Source organism: Dendrobates tinctorius, unplaced genomic scaffold (genome assembly GCF_039654945.1).
Source record: "Dendrobates tinctorius isolate UK_male_01 unplaced genomic scaffold, ASM3965494v1 ptg000003l, whole genome shotgun sequence".
In the NCBI taxonomy this organism is placed as follows: Eukaryota; Metazoa; Chordata; class Amphibia; order Anura; family Dendrobatidae; genus Dendrobates; species Dendrobates tinctorius.
In genome coordinates this window covers 555,296-579,238 of record NW_027361671.1, presented here as the reverse complement: position 1 = coordinate 579,238, position 23,943 = coordinate 555,296, and the positions used below count along the sequence as shown (strand labels likewise).

At 46.4% G+C, this 23,943-nt stretch overlaps 1 pseudogene; it reads left to right on the top strand.

Annotated features, from left to right (window-relative positions):
• The first annotated feature begins 2,376 nt into the window (after positions 1–2,376).
• On the top strand, positions 2,377–22,697 carry LOC141093758 (acyl-coenzyme A thioesterase MBLAC2-like; annotated as a pseudogene).
• The last annotated feature ends 1,246 nt before the right edge of the window (positions 22,698–23,943 follow it).

The following is a 23,943-nucleotide window of genomic DNA, read 5'->3' as shown; positions in this document are numbered from 1 at the left end:
TCTTTCATTCACTTTTCTTGTCTTTTCCATCTGGTCCAGACTGACATCACCACTTCTCCAGCCAGGACTCATCTGCAGAGATTACAATAAATCACATCAGACTTCTCACATTTCCAGCACTGTCCCCATCTATTCCCAACCTGCACAAACTCCTTATCCTGCTGATATCCCAATACTGAGCCGCTGCTGCTGTATGTGCCCCTATTACTGTTCCTGATTCCCCAATACTGAGCCGCTGCTGCCGTATGTGTCCCTATTACTGTACCTGATACCCCAATACTGAGCCGCTGCTGCCATATGTGCCCCTATTACTGCACCTGCTACCTCAATACTGAGCCGGTGCTGCCGTATGTGTCCCTATTACTGCACCCGATACCCCAATACTGAGCCGCTGCTGCCATATGTGCCCCAATTACGGCATCTGCTACCCCAATACTGAGCCGCTGCTGCCGTATGTGTCCCTATTACTGTAACTGATAACCCAATACTGAGCTGCTGCTGCCATATGTGCCCCTATTACGGCATCTGATACCCCAATACTGAGCCGCTGCTGCCATATATGTCCCTAATACTGCACCCGATTCCCCAATACTGAGCCGCTGCTGCCGTATGTGGCCCTATTACTGCATCTGATACTCCAATACTAAGCCGTTGCTGCCGTATATGCCCCTATCACAGCACCTGATACCCCAATACTGAGCCACTGCTGCCGTATGTGCCCCTATTACTGCACCAGCTACCCCAATACTGAGCCACTGCTGCCGTATGTGGCCCTATTACTGCATCTGATACCCCAATACTGAGTCGCTGCTGCCGTATGTGCCCCTATTACTGCACCTGATACCTCAACACTGAGCCGCTGCTGCCATATGTGCCCCTATTACTGCACCTGCTACCCCAATACTGAGCCGCTGCTGCCGTATGTGTCCCTATTACTGTATCTGATACCCCAATACTGAGCCGCTGCTGCCATATGTACCCCTATTACTGCACCTGCTACCCCAATACTGAGCCACTGCTGCCGTATGTTTCCCTATTACTGCACCTGATACCCCAATACTGAGCCACTGCTGCCATATGTGCCCCTATTACTACACCTGCTACCCCAATACTTAGCCGCTGCTGCCGTATGTGTCCCTATTACTGTACCTGATACCCCAATACTGAGCCACTGATGCCGTATGTGCCCCTATTACTGCACCTACTGTGTGGTTCAAAACACTGGTCCTTTTACTAACCCGCCTAATGTCACCCACTGTGCGCCTTACAAAGTAAAGTGTGTCCTTTGTGCCATCTAGATGGTAAAATTGAACAATAGAAAATATTAATGTCATGTACAAGTGCCTAGAAAACAGTGTCCACATTTTGCCCCTAGAAAGTGATAATGCTCCTTTGACAGTAACAATACTCTGAGTGTCCCAACTATGTTCCGAGTCCCCCCATGTACAGCTCTCCTATACACAGTATGGTGGGCCCACGCTGATATAGGTAAGAGTAGCGTAGCAGAGGTGGGCCCCTCTGAGTGTGGGGCCCGGAGCGGCTGCACTGTGTCACTGGTATGGCAGGGGTTATGGGAGGCGATAATCTGTACCAGTGTCACCAGTCTCACTATGGCACGGATTAATCTGTGCTAGTGTTACCAGTCTGGCAGGGGATTAATCTGTACCAGTGTTACCAGTATGGCAGGGGTTAATCTGTACCAGTATTACCAGTATGGCAGGGGATGATATGTACCAGTATTACCAGTATGGCAGGGGAAAATCTGTACCAGTGTCACCAGTATAGAAAGGGGTTAATCTGTACCAGTAATACCAGTATGGCAGGGGTTAATCTGTACCAGTGTCACCAGAAAGGAAGGGGTTAATCTGTACCAGTGTCACCAGTGTGGAAGGGGTTATTCTGTACCAGTGTCACCAGTGTGGAAGGGGTTAATCTGTACCAGTGTCACCAGCATGGAAGGGGTTAATCTGTACCAGTGTTAACAGTATGGCAGGGGTTAATCTGTACCAGTGTCACCAGTATGGCAGGGGTTAATCTGTACCAGTGTCACCAGTACGGAAGTGGTTAATCTGTACAAGTGTCACCAGTATGATCAGGTCTGCGATCTTCTCTACGGGACTCAGTGACGGTTCTGCACACAGAGGTTTTTCCCAGTGCTGCCTTCTCATTGGTCCGCTCACTGGTGACGATTCTCAACACTCGTCTCCTATTGGTTCGGAAACTGCACTTGGATGACAGCGGCGCCAGTGAGGGCGCTGCCCGAGGTGCTGACTGTAACAGGCGCCGTGTCCGGTGTGTGCCCGCTCGGTGTGCAGTGCCCGGTGTGCAGTGTCCGGTGTGTGCCGTGTCCGGTGTTTCCGCCCGGGGAGTCCCGCCATGGCCGCGCTGGAGTGGTTCGCGCACAAGGCCCTGGGGGACGGCGTGTTCTGGATCCAGGAGCGCTTTTATGAGTCGGGGAACCGGGCGAATATTTGGCTGGTGCGCGGCTCCCACCAGGACCTGGTGATAGACACCGGCCTCGGGCTGCGCAGCCTCCCGGACTACCTGAGCGCTGCTGGGCTGCTCCCTCACGGCATGGACGGGGGATCCGGGCGCCGCCCGCTCATGGCTGTGGCCACTAACGTTCACTTCGATCACGCCAGCGGCCTGCACCAGTTCGAGCAGGTGGCGGTGCACCGGGACGAGGCGGAGGCGCTTATTCGGGGAGACAACTTCGAGACTGTGATGTGGCTGTCCGCCTGTGAAGTGGTGAAGCCCCCGACGCCCGGCTGGAGTGCCAGTCAGTACACGGTGCAGGCGGTGACCCCAGCCACATCCTGGAGGACGGTAACCCCCCCATAGAGATGATAGGCGGCTGCTCCTCATTCTCGCCAGTAGGTGGCAGCAGGTAGACGATGAGGGCTGTGAGAGTCTGATCTGTCAGGGTCCGACCCCCAGCACCCTTGCCTATCAGCAGATATCGGTGTCGGCAGCCGGAAGTACTCGATTGCAGAGCTGGCCGTCTTCTGATAGTGGCCGCCGCTGGGTACAACACATCTGCCTTCTATTCAGATCAATAAGAGGCGGATGTGTAGTCCCCTGCGGAGGCCGCTATCAGAAGACGGCCAGCTCCGCAATCGAGGATTTCTGGCTGCCGACACCGATATCTGCTGATAGGCGAGGGTGCTGGGTGTCGGACCCCGACCGATCAGACATGGATGACTTATCCTAGCATCAATGTTCTTTAAAGGGAACCTGTCACCATCAGTGAATATAATGCTGAAGTTTGTGCCCAGTATATTCTGCTTTCAATGGAAGCGTGACAGCCCACATACAACACATGTCACTGTGTGCCCAATGGTAAAGCTAGGTACGTGGGAAATGCAGGACGCATATAGAAGAAGGCGGAGCTTCAGGGAGGAAGTAGGCCGCCATCCGCAGCCCTCCTGAACGCAAGTGTGAAACCAGCCTTAAAGAGGACTATCGCTTGAGTTAAATACAATGTAACAATTCCTAAGCTCCCCTAATTCCTGTGTTTGTTTCCCTGTTGCTCGAAGTCGCTCCATTGTAGAGATGTTCACGTTTGTTTCTTCTGGAGAGCACTTTATGAAATCTCTGCTTGAAGTCCAGTGGTTATTTCTTCAGGGTTTTTCTCTGGGGGCATGTGTTTTCACCCCCTCCTCCCAAGATGCTGCCACTCAAACTGCACACCCCCAGAGTAGACTGTGAAGACATGCCCAGTTGAACTGGAAGTAGAAATTTCACATATTGCACTCCAAAAGTAACAAGTGTGTGTATCTCTGCAATGCCTGCACAAAACTAAATAGAGTGGCAGAATCTGGGGGAACTCAAGGATTTTTAAATAATACAATTTCTGCGATCACGTGACAGGTCTTGTTTTGAGAGCAGTGAAAATCTCACAAGTTTCATCAACACCTTCTCCTATTGAAAAATTGACTGATCACACTAGTGCTACCTCACAGAAAATGTCCACAGCAGCTGAAATCAAGACAGGTAGATGCCAACACTGTCACTGATTATAGAAACTTGATGGCTGCAATAACTGAAACCGCGCTTGAGGGTATGACAAAGAACAAAAATACAAAATGTTAAAATGCAATGAAAAATACACCTGCTGTTAGGATGTATTTCACAGCGGTAGGGTCCTCCTAGGAACAATTGAGCCACTTAATACGGTCCCTGTGTAAAGTGGAGCCCTGGATTAGACGGTGAAATCAAGACAGGTAGATGCCAACACTGTCACTGATTATAGAAACTTGATGGCTGCAATAACTGAAACCGCGCTTGAGGGTATGACAAAGAACAAAAATACAAAATGTTAAAATGCAATGAAAAATACACCTGCTGTTAGGATGTATTTCACAGCGGTAGGGTCCTCCTAGGAACAATTGAGCCACTTAATACGGTCCCTGTGTAAAGTGGAGCCCTGGATTAGACGGTGTTTTGGAGTGTTGGTACCACTTAGGTGTACCACATCGTGATAGAGCCCCTTCGAATTAAAATGATCTTACCACTCTGAAAAGTTAGTTGAAATACACAGTGCCCCCCCCAAAAAAAAAATATATACTGCAGAGCAGACTATACAGGTCCAACCGGTTAAACACTTACCCAGTGATTGGTGAACAGCTGCCTAGAAGAGTAGCATGTAGCTACCGGGTCAGAGGCAAGTTATGTGGTAGATGTTGCATGGATGTGGCAGAATAGTGCCGGTTTCGCCAGGTTGGAGGCTGTTTACAGCTTGGCTGTTGCCTGGATGTAGTCAAAGAGGTATGCTCCTGTCATTGGCAGTGAAGTGAGGGTGCAGGGGAGCTGTGTAGAGCCAGGGAAGCCCTGGCCGTTGGCGTCCCTGGATATCAGCAAGGAAAGATGGCCGACAGTGATTCCTAGCGTGTAAATAGGGGGGGAAGCCAGCACTGCTTGAGGTTAGAACGCATAAATTGGAGTGCATATGCACATAATATCTAGCTGTATTCAAAAATGAGATATTTAGCAAAAAAATTGATCAATTCAATTGAGCCACCCCACCGCGCCAAGGCAATCTCATGTGGGGGGTCCTACTCTACATTTTTAATAAATGCTGTGCCATTACGGCATCCTAAATACATTTAGAGCATGACCACATCAAGTGCAATCTGTACCTGGACATTACTGGATCGCTCCCATGAAGCCAGATGAAGCAAGTGCAGATGAAGGCCAACCAGGTCTGAACATAGACATATCAGGATTGGCCTCCACACATTTCCCGACCAGCAAACATAGATGAAGGGCGAAGTTGGCCCAGACACAGGTGCACAATTAAATAAAGCTTGGGGCTGGGCGGGGCTGCTTCATCTGGCTTCATGGGAGCGATCCAGTAATGTTCAGGTACAGATTGCACTTGATGTGGTCATGCTCTTAGGAGGCCGTAATGGCACAGTATTTATTATAAATGTAGAGTAGGACCCCCCACATGAGATTGCCTTGGCGCGGCGGGGTGGCTCAATTGAATTGATCAATTTTTTTGCCAAATATCTCATTTTTGAATACAGCTGGATATTATGTGCATATGCACTTTAATTTATGCGTTCTAACCTTAAGCAGTGCTGGCTTCCCCCCCTATTTTCTTGTTGTTGGTTTGTGGCTCACCACCACTATTGCCGTGCACGCTTGGCTATGTCCGCTATAATTTTTCTGTGTTCATTATGATGGATCTAGGCTGCTGTGCACACACACGGCAGCCCCGCCCTGCCCCAAGCTTTATTAAATTGTGCACCTGTGTCTGGGCCAACATCGCCCTTCATCTATGTTTGCTGGTCGGGCAATGTGTGGAGGTCAATCCTGATATGTCTGTGTTCAGACCTGGTTGGCCTTCATCTTCACTTGCTTCATCTGGCTTCATGGGCGCGATCTAGTAATGTTCAGGTACAGATTGCACTTGATGTGGTCATGCTCTTAGGAGGCCGTAATGGCACAGTATTTATTATAAATGTAGAGTAGGACCCCCCACATGAGATTGCCTTGGCGCGGCGGGGTGGCTCAATTGAATTGATCAATTTTTTTGCCAAATATCTCATTTTTGAATACAGCTGGATATTATGTGCATATGCACTTTAATTTATGCGTTCTAACCTTAAGCAGTGCTGGCTTCCCCCCCTAATTCCTAGCGTGTGCCTCGCGCTGTCGCACTCATTGCAACAGTTGCTGCTTATCTGCTATTTTTAGCCAGACCCTGGCGCTAGTATTATGTTACGGTGGCGGAACACGCTTAAAAAAATATAAATAAAGCGTGTTCGCCGCCCGGGGTCCACCGTGCGGCAGGTGTAATAACCGCTGCTAAATAGGCAGAGCACAAGGAAGGTAATGTGCACAGGGAAGAACTGCACCTGATGCACAAAAGCAAGCTCTGTTAAAAGACTCACAGAGCTGCACACATGAACACAAATACAAAAAACGCTGGGTCTGTATTAAGTTCACAGACACTCAGCGGCACACGTGCGGTAGCCAAAGATCGGAGTAGTTATAGATGTCACTACAACCGAGACGACTTACCGTGACTGGACGCTTGCACGGCGTCGCAACTGCAGACACCAAAACGACTGCAGGCGCAAGTTAGTTAGCAGGCGCAATGCAGGACGCAGGCGGCTGCAACAGAGGATGCTTGAGCGCGCTGGCGCTAGCGTGCACACTGGCTGTATCCCAATCACTCACACACACGTATTATCAGAGGGAAGGGGTTTCTTAATATGTCATTCACCAGTCCAAGCATTCATCACCAAACACACAGCAGCAAGTATGGAAAATACTAGCGCATGGCATAGCGGCTATGCGCACTTTTTACGGGACCTGCCGGAAATCTCCAGAGCCCCGAACATAACCAATCAAATCAGGAGCAGGACCTGAGCACCAGACTCCTGAATTCCAATGAGAGCTAGTCCCGTGAGCATGCTCAGAAGCAGGGAAAAAGGACTTAGCCTATGGACACAAATGTGAGAATCTGGGTTGCTGCATATGCATAGAATGACCCAGATTCCTAACATTACTCCCCCTCCTAGGGCCCCCTCCTCCCTGAACCCTCCGATCCACCACCCTGTGTCCGACAGCAGCACAGGTCTCAGACTTGTCAAAAGGCGAGCCTGATCTCCCAGTAGGTGAAACCGAAAACCGGGAGATGCGGACGGTATCTGGGGGGAGACCAGGTCTCAGGAGGGACACCCGGGAAACAATGGGAGTTTTAGGAGAAGGCCGCCGTGTATCAGCAGGCGTGGCCGCTCTCCGTTCGGGAAGGCTATCCCGAGCACATAGGGTGCATGCCCAAATGAATTTCTTTACATCCCGAGCTCTGTGCGGCCACCAATACGAACCGGCCAGTGACTTCGTGGTCTGCATATAGGCATGATGGCCGTCCGCATTGGGCGCGTGTGCCCACGCGAGAACTTTAGGCCGCTGGCGAGGAGGGACAAAAGTCTCGCCAACCGATTCGCAATCAGACCATTGCGGGGCGCTGTCTTCCTGAGAAGCAGCAGGCGGATGGTGACAACCGCACATGGTCTCTTGCGCCGGACATGTCTCTGAAATGGTGCGAGACACCTCCATGGGCTCGGGTGGTAGAACCTCTGGCTCGGGCAGATCCAAAGGCTCAAAAAATTTGGGAGCCGGAGTACCTCTACGTTTGGTGTGAGCACGCTCCAAACCACACTCCGAAAAATGGAGGTCAATACAGGAGGAGATGGAGATTAGCTCCTCCAGAGTGGTAGGGTTCTCTCTAGTGGAGAGAGCATCCTTCACGTGCTCGGCTAGTCCTCTCCAAAAAACTGGGATGAGTGCCTTGTCAGACCACTCTAACTCAGACGCCAGTGTCCGAAAACGGACTGCGTATTGGCTTACTGAGAGTGATCCTTGAGACACGGCCAGCAATTGGAGAGAGGTATCGTGGGTAACCCGTGGACCAAGAAACACCTGCTTGATAGCGGTAAGCAGATTAGCCACGGTCCGAACATCCGGGTCACCACGCTCCCAAAGTGGCGTTGCCCATTCCAGCGCCTTGCTCGACAGTAGAGATATAATAAAGGCCACCTTGGCCCGTTCTGTAGGGAATTGCGCAGCCAGCAGCTCCAGATGGATCGAGCACTGGCTGATAAAAACCCTGCAGGAGGCGCCATCCCCAGAATATTTCTCCGGTAACGGGAGGCGTGTAACTGTCGGTGCAAGGGCGGACATGGACATACGTCCCACTGCGTCAATAAGTGCCTGGACAGCAGCATCCGTGGCCTGCGAAGCTGCGAGGGCCCTCTCAAAGGTGGTCAAGCGAGCCTCGAGCTGTCGCAAGCATTGCAACAGTTGCTGCTCTTATCTGCCATTTTTAGCCAGACCCTGGCGCTAGTATTATGTTACGGCGGTGGAACACGCTTAAAAATATAAATAAAGCGTGTTCGCCGCCCGGGGTCCACCGTGCGGCAGGTGTAATAACCGCTGCTAAATAAGCAGAGCACAAGGACGGTAATGTGCACAGGGAAGAACTGCACCTGATGCACAAAAGCAAGCTCTGTTAAAAGACTCACAGAGCTGCACACATGAACACAAATACAAAAAACGCTGGGTCTGTATTAAGTTCACAGACACTCAGCGGCACACGTGCGGTAGCCAAAGATCGGAGTAGTTATAGACGTCACTACAGCCGAGATGACTTACCGTGACTGGACATGTGCTCGGCATCGCAACTGCAGATGCCAAAACGACTGCAGGCGCAAGTTAGCAGGAGCAATGCAGGACGCAGGCTGCTGCAACAGAGGATGCTTGAGCGCGCTGGCGCTAGCGCGCACACTGGCTGTATCCCAATCACTCACACATACGTATTATCAGAGGGAAGGGGTTTCCTAATAAGTCATTCACCAGTCCAAGCATCCATCACCAAACACACAGCAGCAAGTATGGAAAAATACTAGCGCATGGCATAGCGGCCATGCGCACTTTTTATAGCGTACGGGACCTGCCGGAAATCTCCAGAGCCCCGAGCATAACCAATCAAATCAGGAGCAGGACCTGAGCACCTGATTCCTGAACTCCAATGAGAGCTAGTCCCGTGAGCATGCTCAGAAGCAGGGAAAAAGGACAGCCTCTGGAGACAAATGTGAGAATCTGGGTTGCTGCATATGCATAGAATGACCCAGATTCCTAGCAGACGTCACAGAGGCTACAGAGCGGCGCTGGGACCAAAAGAGTGACCAACGCGTTTCGGAGGACTGCGTCCTTCGTCAGGGTTCTCACCCGCTTATTGACCCCCGCTAATTTATACTCCTTATGTGTCCATCTAGCCCCCGCATCTCCTCTGCTTGCCCCAATGATTTATGTGTATACTGTATGTGCACCTCGGTTTTACCAATTTTATGAGCCTGTGCAATGACTAATATTGCTCAATGTGTGTAATGCTTGATTGGAGGTATATTTATACACACATGCGTATATTAGATGAGGACTGGTATAAAATTAAATAAATATGAACAAGTACATAAAAGTGAAATTAAAAATAAGTTTGATTACATTAGAATATATTTAATGCACTACGGCTTCAGGCAAAATTATAAAAGTGATGAGAGGAATTTACTTATATATAAAAACAACTTTTTAAAATCAATTTTATTAATAATATTTAAAAGTGGTAGTATAAAGGCAAAATAAATTAGAATTAGTACAAAATTATATCTTATGGATTAGTATAAAATAACAATAAAATTATATATATATATATATATATATATATATACATACACACTACCGTTCAAAAGTTTAGGGTCACTTAGAAATTTCCTTATTTTTGAGAGAAAAGTTTTTACATTGAAGCTAGCATTAAATGATTCAGAAATACACTCTATACATTGTTAATGTGGTAAATGACTATTTAGCTGCAAACGTCTTGTTTGTATTGCAATATCTTCATAGGTGTATAGAGGCCCATTTCCAACAACCATCACTCCAGTGCTCTTATGGTACTTTGTGTTTGCTAACTGTGTAAGAAGGCTAATGGATGGTTAGAATATCTTTGAAAACCCTTGTGCAAGTACGTTAGCACAGCTGGAAACAGTTTGGCTGATTAGAAAAGCTACAAACCTGACGTTCCTTTGAGCTAGTTGAGAATCTGGAGCATTACATTTGTTGGTTCCATTAAACTCTCAAAATGGCCAGAAAAAAGAACTTTCACATGAAACTCGACAGTCTATTCTTGTTCTTAGAAATGAAGGCTATTCTATGCGAGAAATTGCCAAGAAACTGAAGATTTCCTACAACGGTGTGTACTACTCCCTTCAGAGGAGAGCACAATCAGGCTCTAACCAGAGAAAAAAGAGAAGTGGGAGGCCCCGCTGCACAACTGAGCAACAAGACAAGTACATTAGAGTCTGTAGTTTGAGAAATCGACGCCTCACAGATCCTCAACTGGCAACTTCATTAAATAGTACATGCAGAATGCCAGTGTCAACGTCTACAGTGAAGAGGTGACTCCGGGATGCTGGCCTTCAGGGCAGAGTGGCAAAGAAAAGGCCATATCTGAGACTGGCTAAAAAAAAGGAAAAGATTAATATGTGCAAAAGAACACAAACATTGGACAGAGGGAGATTGGGAAAAAGTGTTATGGTCAGAAGAATCCAAGTTTGAGGTGTTTTGATCACACAGAAGAACATTTGTGAGATGCAGAACAACTGAAAAGATGCTGGAAGAGTGCCTGATGCCATCTGTCAAGCATGGTGGAGGTAATGTGATGGTCTGGGGTTGCTTTGGTGTTGGTAAAGTGGGAGATTTGTACAAGGTAAAAAGGATTTTGAATAAGGAAGGCTATCACTCCATTTTGCAACGCCATGTCATACCCTGTGGACAGCGCTTGATTGGAGCCAATTTCATCCTACAACAGGACAATGACCCACAGCACACCTCCAAATTATGCAAGAACTAGTTAAGGAAGAAGCAGGTAGCTGGTATTCTATCTGTAATTGAGTGGCCAGAGCAGTCACCAGATCTCAACCCTATTGAGCTGTTGTGGGAGCAGCTTGACCGTATGGTACACAAAAAGTGCCCATCAAGCCAAACCAACTTGTCGAAGGGGCTTCTGGAAGCATGGGGTGATATTTCTCCAGATTACCTCAGAAAATTAACTGCTAGAATGCCAAACGTCTGGAATTGCTGCAAAGGGAGCATTCTTTGACGAAAGCAAAGTTTGAAGGAGAAAATTATTATTTCAAATAAAAATCTTTTTTTTGAACCTTGTCAATGTCTGGACTAGATTTTAAATTCATTTGGCAACTCATTTGATTAACAAAAGTTTGAGTTTTCATTTAAAACACAAAATTGTCTGGGTGACCCCAAACTTTTGAACAGTAGTGTATATGCCTATATCCGGCCGTGTCCTTTGAGTCAGTATGTACTATTAGAAGTCCCTAAAACCGATCCCAATTGACAGTATAAAATAAGACATATCTATTAAATATATATACAGTAGAATCTCTCCATCACTCGCTTGACACCTGAATAGAATAATACGACATGTGGAATTGGGAGGGAAAAGTGAAACTAGTCCAATTATTAGTATCACTATGTTAGTTCAAGCCCATTTAAAATGCATATAATTCTAGCACATAAATCAAGCCTTTTGGAGTCAGGCAGTCTAGGGTGACTATCCATTGTGATTCCGTTCTGGACATCAGTTTTATAAAATTGCCCCCCCCACCCCTTTGAGTTTTGTCGAATTTTCTGGATACCAAGAAAGTGTACGCCTTTTGTCGATGTATTATGTTTTTCTTTAAAATGGCGTGAAAGTGAGTGCCTCGTGTAGCCTTTCTTAATATTAGGTGCTCCTTTATCCGTACCATTAGTCGCCTTTTGGTGCAGCCTATGTATAATTTGTTACATGGGCATTCAATTAAATAGATAACTCCTCTAGAAAAACACTAAATACTTTCCCTAAGGGTATGTTTCCACGGTCAGGAAACGCTGCACTTTGGATGCTGCATACAGCCACAGCGTCCACCCCGCTGCTGCCAGATGTTACAGCATAGTGGATGGGATTTTATGATATCCCATCTCCCTATGCGTTCAAAGACACGTGAGACAGACCTGTGTATACGCACAAGCGGCGCGTCTTTCTAGACCGCAGCATGTCTATTTATCTTGTAGAGACGCTCAGTCTCCACAAGATAAATAACAAGACGATCAACACTGGGACTTGGCATTGCAGGAAGCATCTCTCACTCGCTTTCCACCTCAACTAAGACCTGTTCGCTATAATAATTACAACCTGCGCACCCTCCAATCCCTGTGCGCTTTGGGACAAATACAAAGAATATCTTAGTAAAGATATTCTTAGAGTGCAAAGGAGGGTTAATCCAGACTTAGACTTAAATGTCATTGCTGACATAGTCAACAAAGCCCTCTTGATGTTAGAAGAAAGGTGCATATCTATCAAAAGTAAAACTAATAGCATTAGGTTTACCAGCACCAAATCGACCAGACTGATATTATGAACAGAGAAATTCTGCAAGAAAAAAAGGTATGATTTGAAAAAAAGTAAAGAATTTGTCAGATTAAATACCGTATATACTCGAGTATAAACCGACCCGAGTATAAGCCGACCCCCCCTAATTTTGCCACAAAAAAACTGGGAAAACTTATTGACTCGAGTATAAGCCTAGGGTGGGAAATGCTCCATAGATTATTCCCCCATATGGTGTCCCCAGAAGAAGCTCCATAGATTGTTCCCCCATATACTGCCCCCATAAGAAGCTCCATAGATTATTCCCCCATATGCTGCCCCCATTAGAAGCTCCATAGATTATTCCCCCATATGCTGCCCCCATTAGAAGCTCAATATTGTTCCACCATATACTGCCCCCATAAGCAGCTCCATAGATTATTCCCCCATATACTGCCCCCATAAGAAGCTCCATAGATTGTTCCCCCATATACTGCCCCCATTAGAAGCTCCATAGATTATTCCCCTATATGCTGCCCCCATAAGAAGCTCCATATTGTTCCCCCATATACTGCCCCCATAAGCAGCTCCATAGATTGTTCCCCCATATACTGCCTCCATTAGAAGCTCCATAGATTATTCCCCCATATACTGCCCCCATAAGAAGCTCCATAGATTGTTCCCCCATATACTGCCCCCATACGAAGCTCCATAGATTATTCCCCCATATACTGCCCCCATAAGTAGCTCCATAGATTGTTCCCCCATATACTGCCCCCATACGAAGCTCCATAGATTATTCCCCCATATACTGCCCCCATTAGAAGCTCCATAGATTATTCCCCCATATGCTGCCCCCATAAGAAGCTCCTTAGATTATTCCCCCATCTGCTGCCGCTGCTGCAGCATGTAAAAATAAAAAAAATGACATACTCACCTCTCCGTCGCTGGGTGTCAGATACTCACCTGTCCTGCGTCCATGGCTGCTCACCGCTATCTGCCACGTCACCAGTCAGTGACGTTCAGACTGCAGGGGGCGCGGCGCGCACTAATCACGTCACCGCGCCCTCTGCTGTCTCAAGTCACTGACCAATGACAGACAGCAGCAAGCAGCCATGGACGCAGGACAGGTGAGTATATCGCTATACTTACCCGTCCTGACGCTGTCGCTTGAGCCCCAAGCTTCTCCGCGCTCTCTCTTCCTGCGTTCAGCGGTCATGTGATACCGCTCATTAAAACTCATGAATATGCGCATATTCATGAGTTTTAATGAGCGGTACCACGTGACCGCTGAAGGCAGGAACAGAGAGCGCAGAGAAGCTGGGGGCTCAAGAGACAGCGTCAGGACGGGTAAGTTTGACCTGACACCCCCGCCCCCTCTCCCCCTCCGACCCCCCGGTGTATATGACTCGAATATAAGCCGAGAGGGGGACTTTCAGCCCAAAAAAAACGGGCTGAAAATCTCGGCTTATATTCGAGTATATACGGTAATCCTCTTTTGGTTGATGACCAAAGATCAGCTACTGTATATGACAATTATGGCTCAGATTTCCAGTGGAAATGGGGGACTATGTCTCCTAGATGCATCAGGAGGTACTGGTAAAACATTTTAATTAATTTGCTGCTTCCAGAAATTCGCTCAAACAATGACATTGCCTTGGCTGTTGCATCATGTGGGATTGCGGCCACTCTTTTAGATGGAGGGCGCACGGCTCATTCAGCACTAGGATTGCCCTTTAATCTAGCGCTGTCAGAAAACCCTGTCTGTAATATCACTAAGGGCTTTGGGAAAGCTAAGGTATTACAAACGTGCAAAGTAATTGGGATGAATGTACCATGGTGCACAAGAAAGCGGTTGAGCCCTTGATCGGACCTTGAAAGATCTGCGGGGAACTGATCGTTTAATGGGGGTATTATAATTTTTGCAGGTGACTTCTGCCAGACATTACATGTTCTTAAGGGAGCAACACATCTCTGACAAAGGAAGACTACTCTTCTGAAAAGCATCGGAAGAAAGCAAGCACACATGTACTGTCGGCTCTTCGCAGGATCGCACAGTAGCTAGCGGAGGATATTTATGTGCCTGTTCTATCATCCACATACCTAGTGCCCTTCACTTTAACAAGAGTGCCACCAAGTATATTGCTAGACATTGGACATGTATAGTCACATTTTGGATTTGAACTGGTTACTTTAAAACAAGCTGTAGATACCAATACTCATGCAGTAGTGTAGCTATTGGGGGGCAGAGGGGGCCATCGCCCCAGGCCCCTGTCACATGAAGGGGCCCACCGGAGTCAGTGCCACTTTTTTATGAGGCAGAACACCACACAGGAGGAGAGCAGGAAAACGCCTGCTCCCCTGCCTGACGGTCATTCTGCATGCTCCTGGCTCAGTGGAGTCTCCCTCCTGCAGTGTAAAGTGCTGGCTTAAGGGTATGTGCACAGGTTGAAGATTTTATTGCGGATCCACAGCGTTTTTTGCCGCATGGATTTGCATCAAATCCGCAGTGTAGTGCCCAGCCAAAGTAAACCTATGTGAAATGGAGATTTCCTGTGCACACGCTGCGGAAAGAAATGTGCGGATTCACAGCGTTTTTTGTCTCACAGCATGTCAATTCTTTGTGCGGATCTGCAGTGTTTCTGCACCCACTGACTTGCAATGAGTCAGGCACATCTGCAGCAAAACCGCACATGTAAAAAATCTGCAGTTTTGCTGCGGATGTGGGTGTGAAAATCGCAGACCGGGAAGAGGGAAGAGTGTGGGCGGAGCTATGTGCGTGTCTGTGTGCGGGCAGGGTCTGCGTGAATCTGTGTGCAGTGTCGGTGGGGCTGTTTGCGGGGTCAGCAGGGCTGTGTCAGTGTGTGTGAGTGTGTATGCAGGAATCGTCCAATGGGACTACTAGTCCCATCTGGCTATGCCTGCTACAGTGACAACATTAGCCAATGATGGGACAGTAGTAGGCCCATCATCCGGCTAATGTGTTGAATGTAAACAAAACCCACACACACATATAGTCCATACTCACCATATACTGCTAATCCCCGAAGTCCTCGCTCACCTGAAAAAAATTGAAATAATAAACAAACAATATACTCCCTGTGTCCGACGTAGTCCATATAATAAAGATTGTCCCACGGCGATCTCCCGTGGAGAGCGGTCACATCAGTAGGTGTGACTGCTCTCCAGGGGCTCTGGTGATACAATGCAGAGGATTATCTCAGTCATTGTATCACTCTGCCACAGACAGGTCATCTGAGTTCACCTGTTACTTTGCGGCACTACAGCGTGAGAATTTTCTCACGCTGTAGTGCCGTAAAGCGAGAGGCTTAACTCCGATGACACACTGCGGGAGGTTATCTCCGGTCAGTGTGTCATCGAAGGCCTATAGAGTGGTCACATCTGCCGATGTGGCTGCACTATAGGGGAGATCGTTGTGGGACAATTGTTATTAATGCCTTAACTCCCGGAGCTTTTTTCGATTTTTCGTTTTCGTGTTTCGCTCCCCTTTCCAGACTCATAACTTTTTTATTTTTCCGTCAATATGGCTATGTGAGGGTTTGTTTTTTGAGGAACGAGTCGTACTTTTGAAACACACTATTGGTTTTACCATGTAGTGTACTCGAAAATGGGAAAAAAATTCCAAGTGCAGTGAATTGCCAAAAAATGCAATCCCACACTTGTTTTTTGTTTCACCTTTTTGCTAGGTTCACTAAATGCTAAAACTTACCTGCCATTATGATTCTCCTGGTCATTATGAGTTCATAGACATCAAACATGTCTAGGTTCTCTTTTATGTAAGTGGTGAAAAAAAATCTAAAGTTTGCAAAAAAAAAAAAAAATGCGCCATTTTCCGAGACCTGTAGCATCTCCATTTTTTGTGATCTCGGGTCAGGTGAGGGCTTATGATTTGTGTGCCGAGCTGACGTTTTTAATGATACCACATTTTTGCAGATACGTTCTTTTGGTTGCTCGTTATTACATTTTAATGCAATGTCGCGGCGACCAAAAAAACGTAATTCTGGCGTTTTTGATTTTTTTCTTGCTACGCCGTTTAGCGATCAGGTTAATCCTTTTTTTATTGATCTGGTAATTCTGAACGCGATGATACCAAATATGTGTAGGTTTGATTTTTTTTTTTTGTTTTATTTTGATTGTGGCGAAATTGGGGTGATTTACACTATTTTTGTCTTATTTTTAAACACTTTTTTTTTTTAATTTACATTTGGCATGCTTCAGTAGCCTCCATAGGAGGCTAGAAGCATGCCATACTTGATCGGCTCTGATACATATAGGTGATGCTCTGATCGCCTATATGTAGCAGATTTACTGCATTGCTATGAGCGACGACCAGCTGGTGGCACTCATAGCAATCTGCCGGCAACAACCATAGAGGTGTCTATGAGACCTCTGGTTGTCAAGGCAATGCATCGCTGACCCCCGATCACGTAACGGGTCGGCAATGAGCTCATTACCGGCCGCGTGCCGGTAGTACTAATTGAATGCCTGCTCCGGCGGTGAGCCCACCTCAAAGCAGGGGATACTTACTGCTGACATACTATTGCGTCAGCGGTAAGTAAGAGGTTAAAGAGGGACTGTGTCGGATCAGGGTGTATACTGAACTAAAAACTATGTAAAACTGTTGTTTTATTTCATTAAAATACTTTATTCTTAACGTATGTTTTTTGACTCTTTATTACTATAAGGCTGGAGTCACACACAACCATTAAAAAATCGGTCCCATTTTAACGGTACGAAATCGCACAAATTAACCAGTGATGCGTTTTTGATGCGATTTTTCTTCATTGATGCGATTTTAATCGCATGTAAGCATCCGTTTTACATCCGTCTGCCGATTTTTTCTCTGACCATTCCAAAACTGACAAATAACCGTTCTTAGGCCTGAAACTCATTTAAAAAATCATCCCTCCCTATATTTATGGCCTCTCCAACAGGTGTGGGGCTGCTACCTTTGACATACAGTCAGTGCTTGGATTTGGTTAGCTCTGCTTTGTGCTAAACATGACAGACAGGCTCACTTTTAACACCACTGAGCATGTTCTTTTCTATTGGGTTTTATCCCGACGTTTTGGGGAGCAACACCCTGTGATTGTGGATCCACGGAGGCGTAGGCGAATGTGGGTCCATCCACTTTTGCTCAGAAGGATATCTAAAGGCCATTTCCACCATCTCTATACATCACTGCGGAGCCATCCGGAGAAGTTCTATCAATATTGTCGGATGAGCCTTGAGACCTTTGATATTTTGCTTGAGATTGTGCGCCCTGGGATCACGTTTCAGGACACGAGGATGCGCAAAGCTATTTCTGCTGAGGAGCGTCTACTCCTCACCTTACGGTATGTCTCAAACCAATATGTTGATGATGTGTGAAGCTGCATATTTATTTTACACACCTTTAATCATATTTCGTATTGCCCTATTATCTTAATTTATTTCCCAAACATTTAACAACAACAAATTTATGCTTGTGGCTTTCATAACCAAGCCATGGCATGTAATGTAATCTTCATCATGCCTACTTTAGACTTCCTCGACTTTAAATGTGTTTGAAAAATTTTTTTTTTTATTTTTAGCAATGTCCTAATGTTTTTTTTTCCTTTTTTTTTAGCTTCCTTTCAACTGGCCTTTCATATGCTGGTCTGCATTTAGAATTTTTAATAGGCAAATCAACAATCTCTGGCATAGTACGGTCTACATGCTCCGAAATCTGGACTAGACTCCATCATATGGTAATGCCGGAGCCCAAAATGCCTGACTGGTTGCCTCTTGGTTGGAGCCCTAGATGGGAAGCACATCCGTGTGCGTAAGCCGCCGAACTCAGGGTCCCAATTCTATAATTATAAACAATATTTTTCTGTAGTATTGTTGGCTTTGGTTGACACTCACTACAGGTTTATAATTGTAGATATTGGGGCCTATGGAAGAACTGGAGACTCCAGAGTCTTCAATTCTTCCATTATGGGTCGGCGGCTGCGTAATAATGAGCTTGACCTAACACCACCATGTCAGCTTCCCAACTCAAATCTGGAACCGGTGCCTTATGTTATTGTAGCAGATGAGGCATTCCCATTGAGCAGACATGTCATGAGGCCATATCCACGACGAACCCTTGACCACCGGCGTAGAATATTTAACTATCGACTATCATGTGCTCGGCGACTGGTGGAATGTGCCTTTCGCATTCTTACCGCCAAATGGAGGGTCCTACAGTCGGCAATTCAGCTGAGTGAAGCTAATGTCAATGAAGTTATTAAAGCCTGTGTTGTCCTACATAACTTCACAAGGATACATGACTGCCCCTCATATGATGATGCTGAAGTGGACTCTGCTAATGTGTCTAGGCCTAGGACACATGTAAACCCACCCCGTCGTCCAATTTCCGGACTCAAAGTCCGTGATGTGTTAACAAATTATTTTGTGACACCTCAGGGTGCAACTGCATGGCAAGATGATGCCTTATCTATGTAGTGGTTTTTTAGTGTTGTGTTATCATAAATATTTTGGCCTTTACCTTTGTGTTAAATTTTTGTTTCAATAGTACTTGTTACTATATCTATGTAACACATTACAGAACATGTACGTACATGAACAGACACACATAGTGAATGAAAACAAGTTTATTACTTGTTTTTTTGGGTTATTGCGGTAACATATAACCATAGTAGTTGGCTTTGGCCTAATGTTATCAGCACATTAGGATTCAACATTTCAAGGCAAACAAGAAAAAACATCATGGACAATAGACCAAACCTAACAACAAGGTAAAAATGAAAACCTACAAGTCATGGTAGGTTGGGGGTGGTGAATGTGGGGGCCTGTTTGGAGATTTGGCCTTGGTTGCGGGCCCACATCTCTGTCCCCCTGTGCACTGGCAGGTGGCTGTGCCATCTGTTGCATCCTGGCAGGATCTATTTGTGGGTTTTGGTAGGGGTAATTTTGTAATTGTTGTGGGTAGTCCTGGTAGGGCTGCCCAAGTTGCCCATATCCCCCAATATGTCCATGTCTAACATACCCATGTTGGGGCCAACCACCAACATTGGGTATGTTAAAGTGGCCATATTGGGCATGTGCGCCCTGGACCATTTATTGGACCTGTGGAGCCACATTGGGGATGTGTGCAGGCTGAGGCGGAGGTGTTGCCACCCGTGGAGGAGGAGGAGAAGGAGGAGGAACAGGTTCCAAGGATGGTTGACTACTCACATCAAGTCCAACCAGCCTATCAATCTGATTCTCCTCTGACAGTTTCCACCTTTCAAGGAACTGAAAGACACTGCAGGGATGATTGGGTGGTGTGCTGGCATCCAAGACGATTTGGAGAGCCCCTCTCGTTCGCAGCCTGTACCCACGGGGAATTGCCCTCAAATACTGTGCCAGACTGCGGCCATATGCCTCCTCCCCATCATCATGAGCAGCTGTCGACAAGTAGTCCAATACACCACGGTCAACCTGCATCCTTGTTCCCGAAGCTGCTCCTTCTCTCCTGCGCCTGCCTCGTCGTGGTAGGGCAGAAGGCTGTGGCGAGGTCTCCAGTGACATGGTGGGGCTGCTACTGTTGCCCCGGTCATCAGGCTGTGCTGGCTGGCTACCTGATTCTGGTGGTGGTGGTGATCTTGGTGGTGGTGCTGGTGTTGTTCTGGGAAGTCCAGAAGATGGGCCTGAGCTTGCAGCAACATCCGACTCAGGATCATTTTGGACCTCAGAGTCGGAACCCGTCTCCCTCTCTGTGAGGTTTGACTCGGTGCTACAATGGGAAAAATAACATCAAGTAAATTTGGCTTCCAGAATATACAGAGTACTACATTAAACCATGTACTTACGGTCTCAGCTCCATCACAGGAGCAAGGAAATGTAGGCGGTCGTAATAGAGGTATTTCCTCTTTGTGGTTCCGGCCGCTCCACTACGGGACCTCAGCTGTCTCTCCCTCCTATATGTGTCCCTACAGCTGTGCCAACGCCTTGTCACATCAGTCACTACAATGTTAACAAAAACACAGGATTTAGTTACAACACACATATGGCTTTGGAATCAAGGGTTACCCAATGCTTAGGCCCACATTTTACAAATGATATGATTTATCTTCCTGTTGACTGCACACCAATCAACCCAACAAAAAAAAAAAGGTTGAGGCCTACTACAAAGGGCCTTCAAAACAACATATTTGCTAACCAAATTTAAAAAATACTGTGGTATTAATGCGAGCATCTATGCTGTTTTTATTACAAAAACAATAGTTATATAGTGGCTAAGATACGGGCCCAAAAAATAGAAGATCACTGCATTTGGTGGCAGAACAATTAGATACATAACTCAATATTTTAGCACGCAAAAGATTCATGCTGCCACCAGTCAGGGATTTGGAATGTAGATATTGTAAATATCTTACAAAAAAAAAAACCAAAGTAAGTCATTACTGATATCTGAGCAATCACTTACTGGGCCTTACATTGAGCAGATTAGATTAGGGGATTTGATTATGTGAACACATTCTTTCACTTACTAATTTGGTCACGCTCCTCACGAGGTCTTGCCGCATATCCAGGGAACATCTGGCCACAGATTCTTGTCCACGCTGCCTCCCTGCGTCTGCGGTCAGCATAGTGGGGATCTCTCTGGTCCCATAGTTCTGGCCTCTCCTGGACAAGAACTATCAGCATTTCCACATTCACTGGTGTGGACATGATGGAGGACTCCGTGGAGGCGTTCTTCCTGGTTTTTTTTTATGCTGCTTGAGTAATTTGCATACCCAAGCTTCCTGGCCATGCCTCCTGCTCTTTCCTGTTTCCCAGGAGAAGTCTTGCGATTTAATCGCAAGTCACACGTGTGGTGCGTTTTCCATGCGTTTTTTTATCGCATCCATAGACTTGCATTGGGGAATCCGATCCGAAAATCGGTGACAATCGCAGCATGCTGCGATTGTCTCGGTCCGACGATCGGATGCGCTAAAAAATCGCATGATGTGAGCTGCCCCATAGAATAACATGGGTTCGAATGCAATGCGATTTTTTTATCGCATTGCATTCGACCGTTTTTATCGCTAGTGTGACCCTGGCCTAAGATTAATAATGGATAGTCGGCTTATTGACGCCTCTCCATTCTTAACCGAGCTTAATGTCACCTGACAATAGCAAGGTGACATTAACCCCTTATTACCCCATATGCCATCGCTACACAGCAGTGAGAAGAGAAGGGCTAAGTGCCAGAGTTGGCGCATCGTACAGATGCAACATTTCTGGGGAGGCTGCGGGCTGATGTTTGTAGCCAGGGTGGGCCCAATATCCATGTCTCCTTCCTAGGCTATGAATAACAGCCCACAGCTGTCTGCGTAGCCTTTCTGGTTATTAATTATATGGGGACCCCACATCATTTTTTTGGGGGGTCGCCCTATTAGACTAGCCAGTAAAGGCTAAATATACAGCAGCGGGCAGATATTCATAGCCTGGAAGATCCATGGGTATTAACCCCTTCCCAAGCTACAAATATCATCCCCGGCCAACGGCTTTCCCTCTCTGGCGAAGAAAATTGTGCGGGAGCCCACACAATTTTTTCGCTTGTAGGCTGGAACTTGTGCAGTCAAGAAATAGACTTCCACATTATTTATTCATGATTTTCTGGGCCGGAATCCATTATATGTCCATTTTGCAAGCCGGCGAGAAAATCTCGCTATACGGATGTTTCGCATTGCACACGGATGACATACGGATCACTGTTCTGGGAACATTTCTGCGATTCTCTTTAAACCCTTTCGCTACATGTAGCTGCCCACTGATATATGTGGGACTCACTTCAAGGGAATTGAGATTTAGGGTAAGGGAGCACGTGTGGAGCATTGGTGCAGCCAGGGTGGTGGTTGACACATCTGAACTAAAATCTATACCAAGACATTTTTAGATTGGTCCATAACTGCGACCCAAAAGGGTTTAAAGTGAAAGGGATAGATTTGGTTCACACTGGCATAAGAGGGGGAGAGGGGACATCAGACGACTCCTGGCCAGGTATGAACTTTAATGGATAGTGACATTGGGAACGGTTAAACCAGACGGCTTGGATGAATCCTTGAATTTTTCCACATCCTCTAAAACTACAAACAATGGATATTCCCCTCCATGTAGTGTTTTCAGTTTTTAACTTCACTTTTATATTTCAGAGCTACTTGCGTCTTATTGGGCTCTAACAGATATACCTCTTGAACTCTTCTCCTTCATGGTGGGAGTTGATGACTATATTGCACGATTGGAAATATGAAGATTCATTACCATAACTGAAATTCTGTGCTCACATAGATGAACATATACTTTATGGATGATTTATAAATGCTGCCATTTACATGCTCAGCTTATTTCTATATATTTTGACATTTCTCTGGATGTTCATGCATTACCATGAGTTAATGCTGTTGATAATCTGATATGTTGGTTTGACTGTTGTGCACATGCGCCCGCTTGCCTCCCGCTTCCGCCCCTCGTGGCCCGGCCGCCTGGTATCGTCAGCATGTGACTGAGCTATGGTAACCCTGTGCTCCTGCTCTTATTGCTGTAGGATCTGGCTGGGTCACATGGCTGTGGGGTGGTGGGCCGCGGGATCTTGCGCTGCTTCAACACAGCCAATCATCGCCCGGTCACAAGACGGACACGTGCCAGGGAATTCTTGTGATAAAAGGTCCTGTTGGGAAGTCCGTTATACAATTCCCCTTAAGAAAGCATGGTTCCGAAATAAGCAGCAACACGCATGTCGGGGTTATGCACTACATCGGCGGTGGGCTACAGTACTGGGCAAGAGGACCCTGGGTCATCCATTAGGTATATTTTGAGCACAATTGTATATGCATTATGCAGTAGGTGTAGCTGAATATCTTGACCTGATAACCTTTCTTTGGCAAAAAGAGAGACATTAGATAAAATTGATGCTTGCATTTTGTAATTACATGATAATAACTGTGAACTTTTGATAAAAAATGGTGTTTTGATGGTTCGACGGTCCGAATTCCAAGTATAAAGTGTCCTTTTCCATGTCATTTAGATATACTAGCACGTCATTTTTTGTGATTGATATAGTACTAGATGCCACCTATTGGTGTCATTATCCTGCACTTTAAATGTATGTCTTTTTTTAGTCTCTAATAAAGATTGCTTATGTAGATTTAAAACACTCCTTTTATCCTCCTTTTTGAACATGTCATTTTTGGAGTTTATGAGTTGCCAAGTGTATGTCTCTTGACCAATCTATTTATATAATTGTCTTGTAATGTTTTCATTTCCTATTCTGTCCAGATGTCACCGTATCCCAGAATGCCAAGCGAGTGGAGGATTTTCACCCACTGCCATATTGGGACATCCAAGTGATGGGTGTCTTAATATGGAAACTGCTGCTGGTACCAACCTATTGCACGATACCACCAGCGTAACACTGTACACATCACACACATTCTATATGCCGTACACACACTCTCACACACACTCAGAGCCTCTTGCGCAGTACCACCAGCGGAACA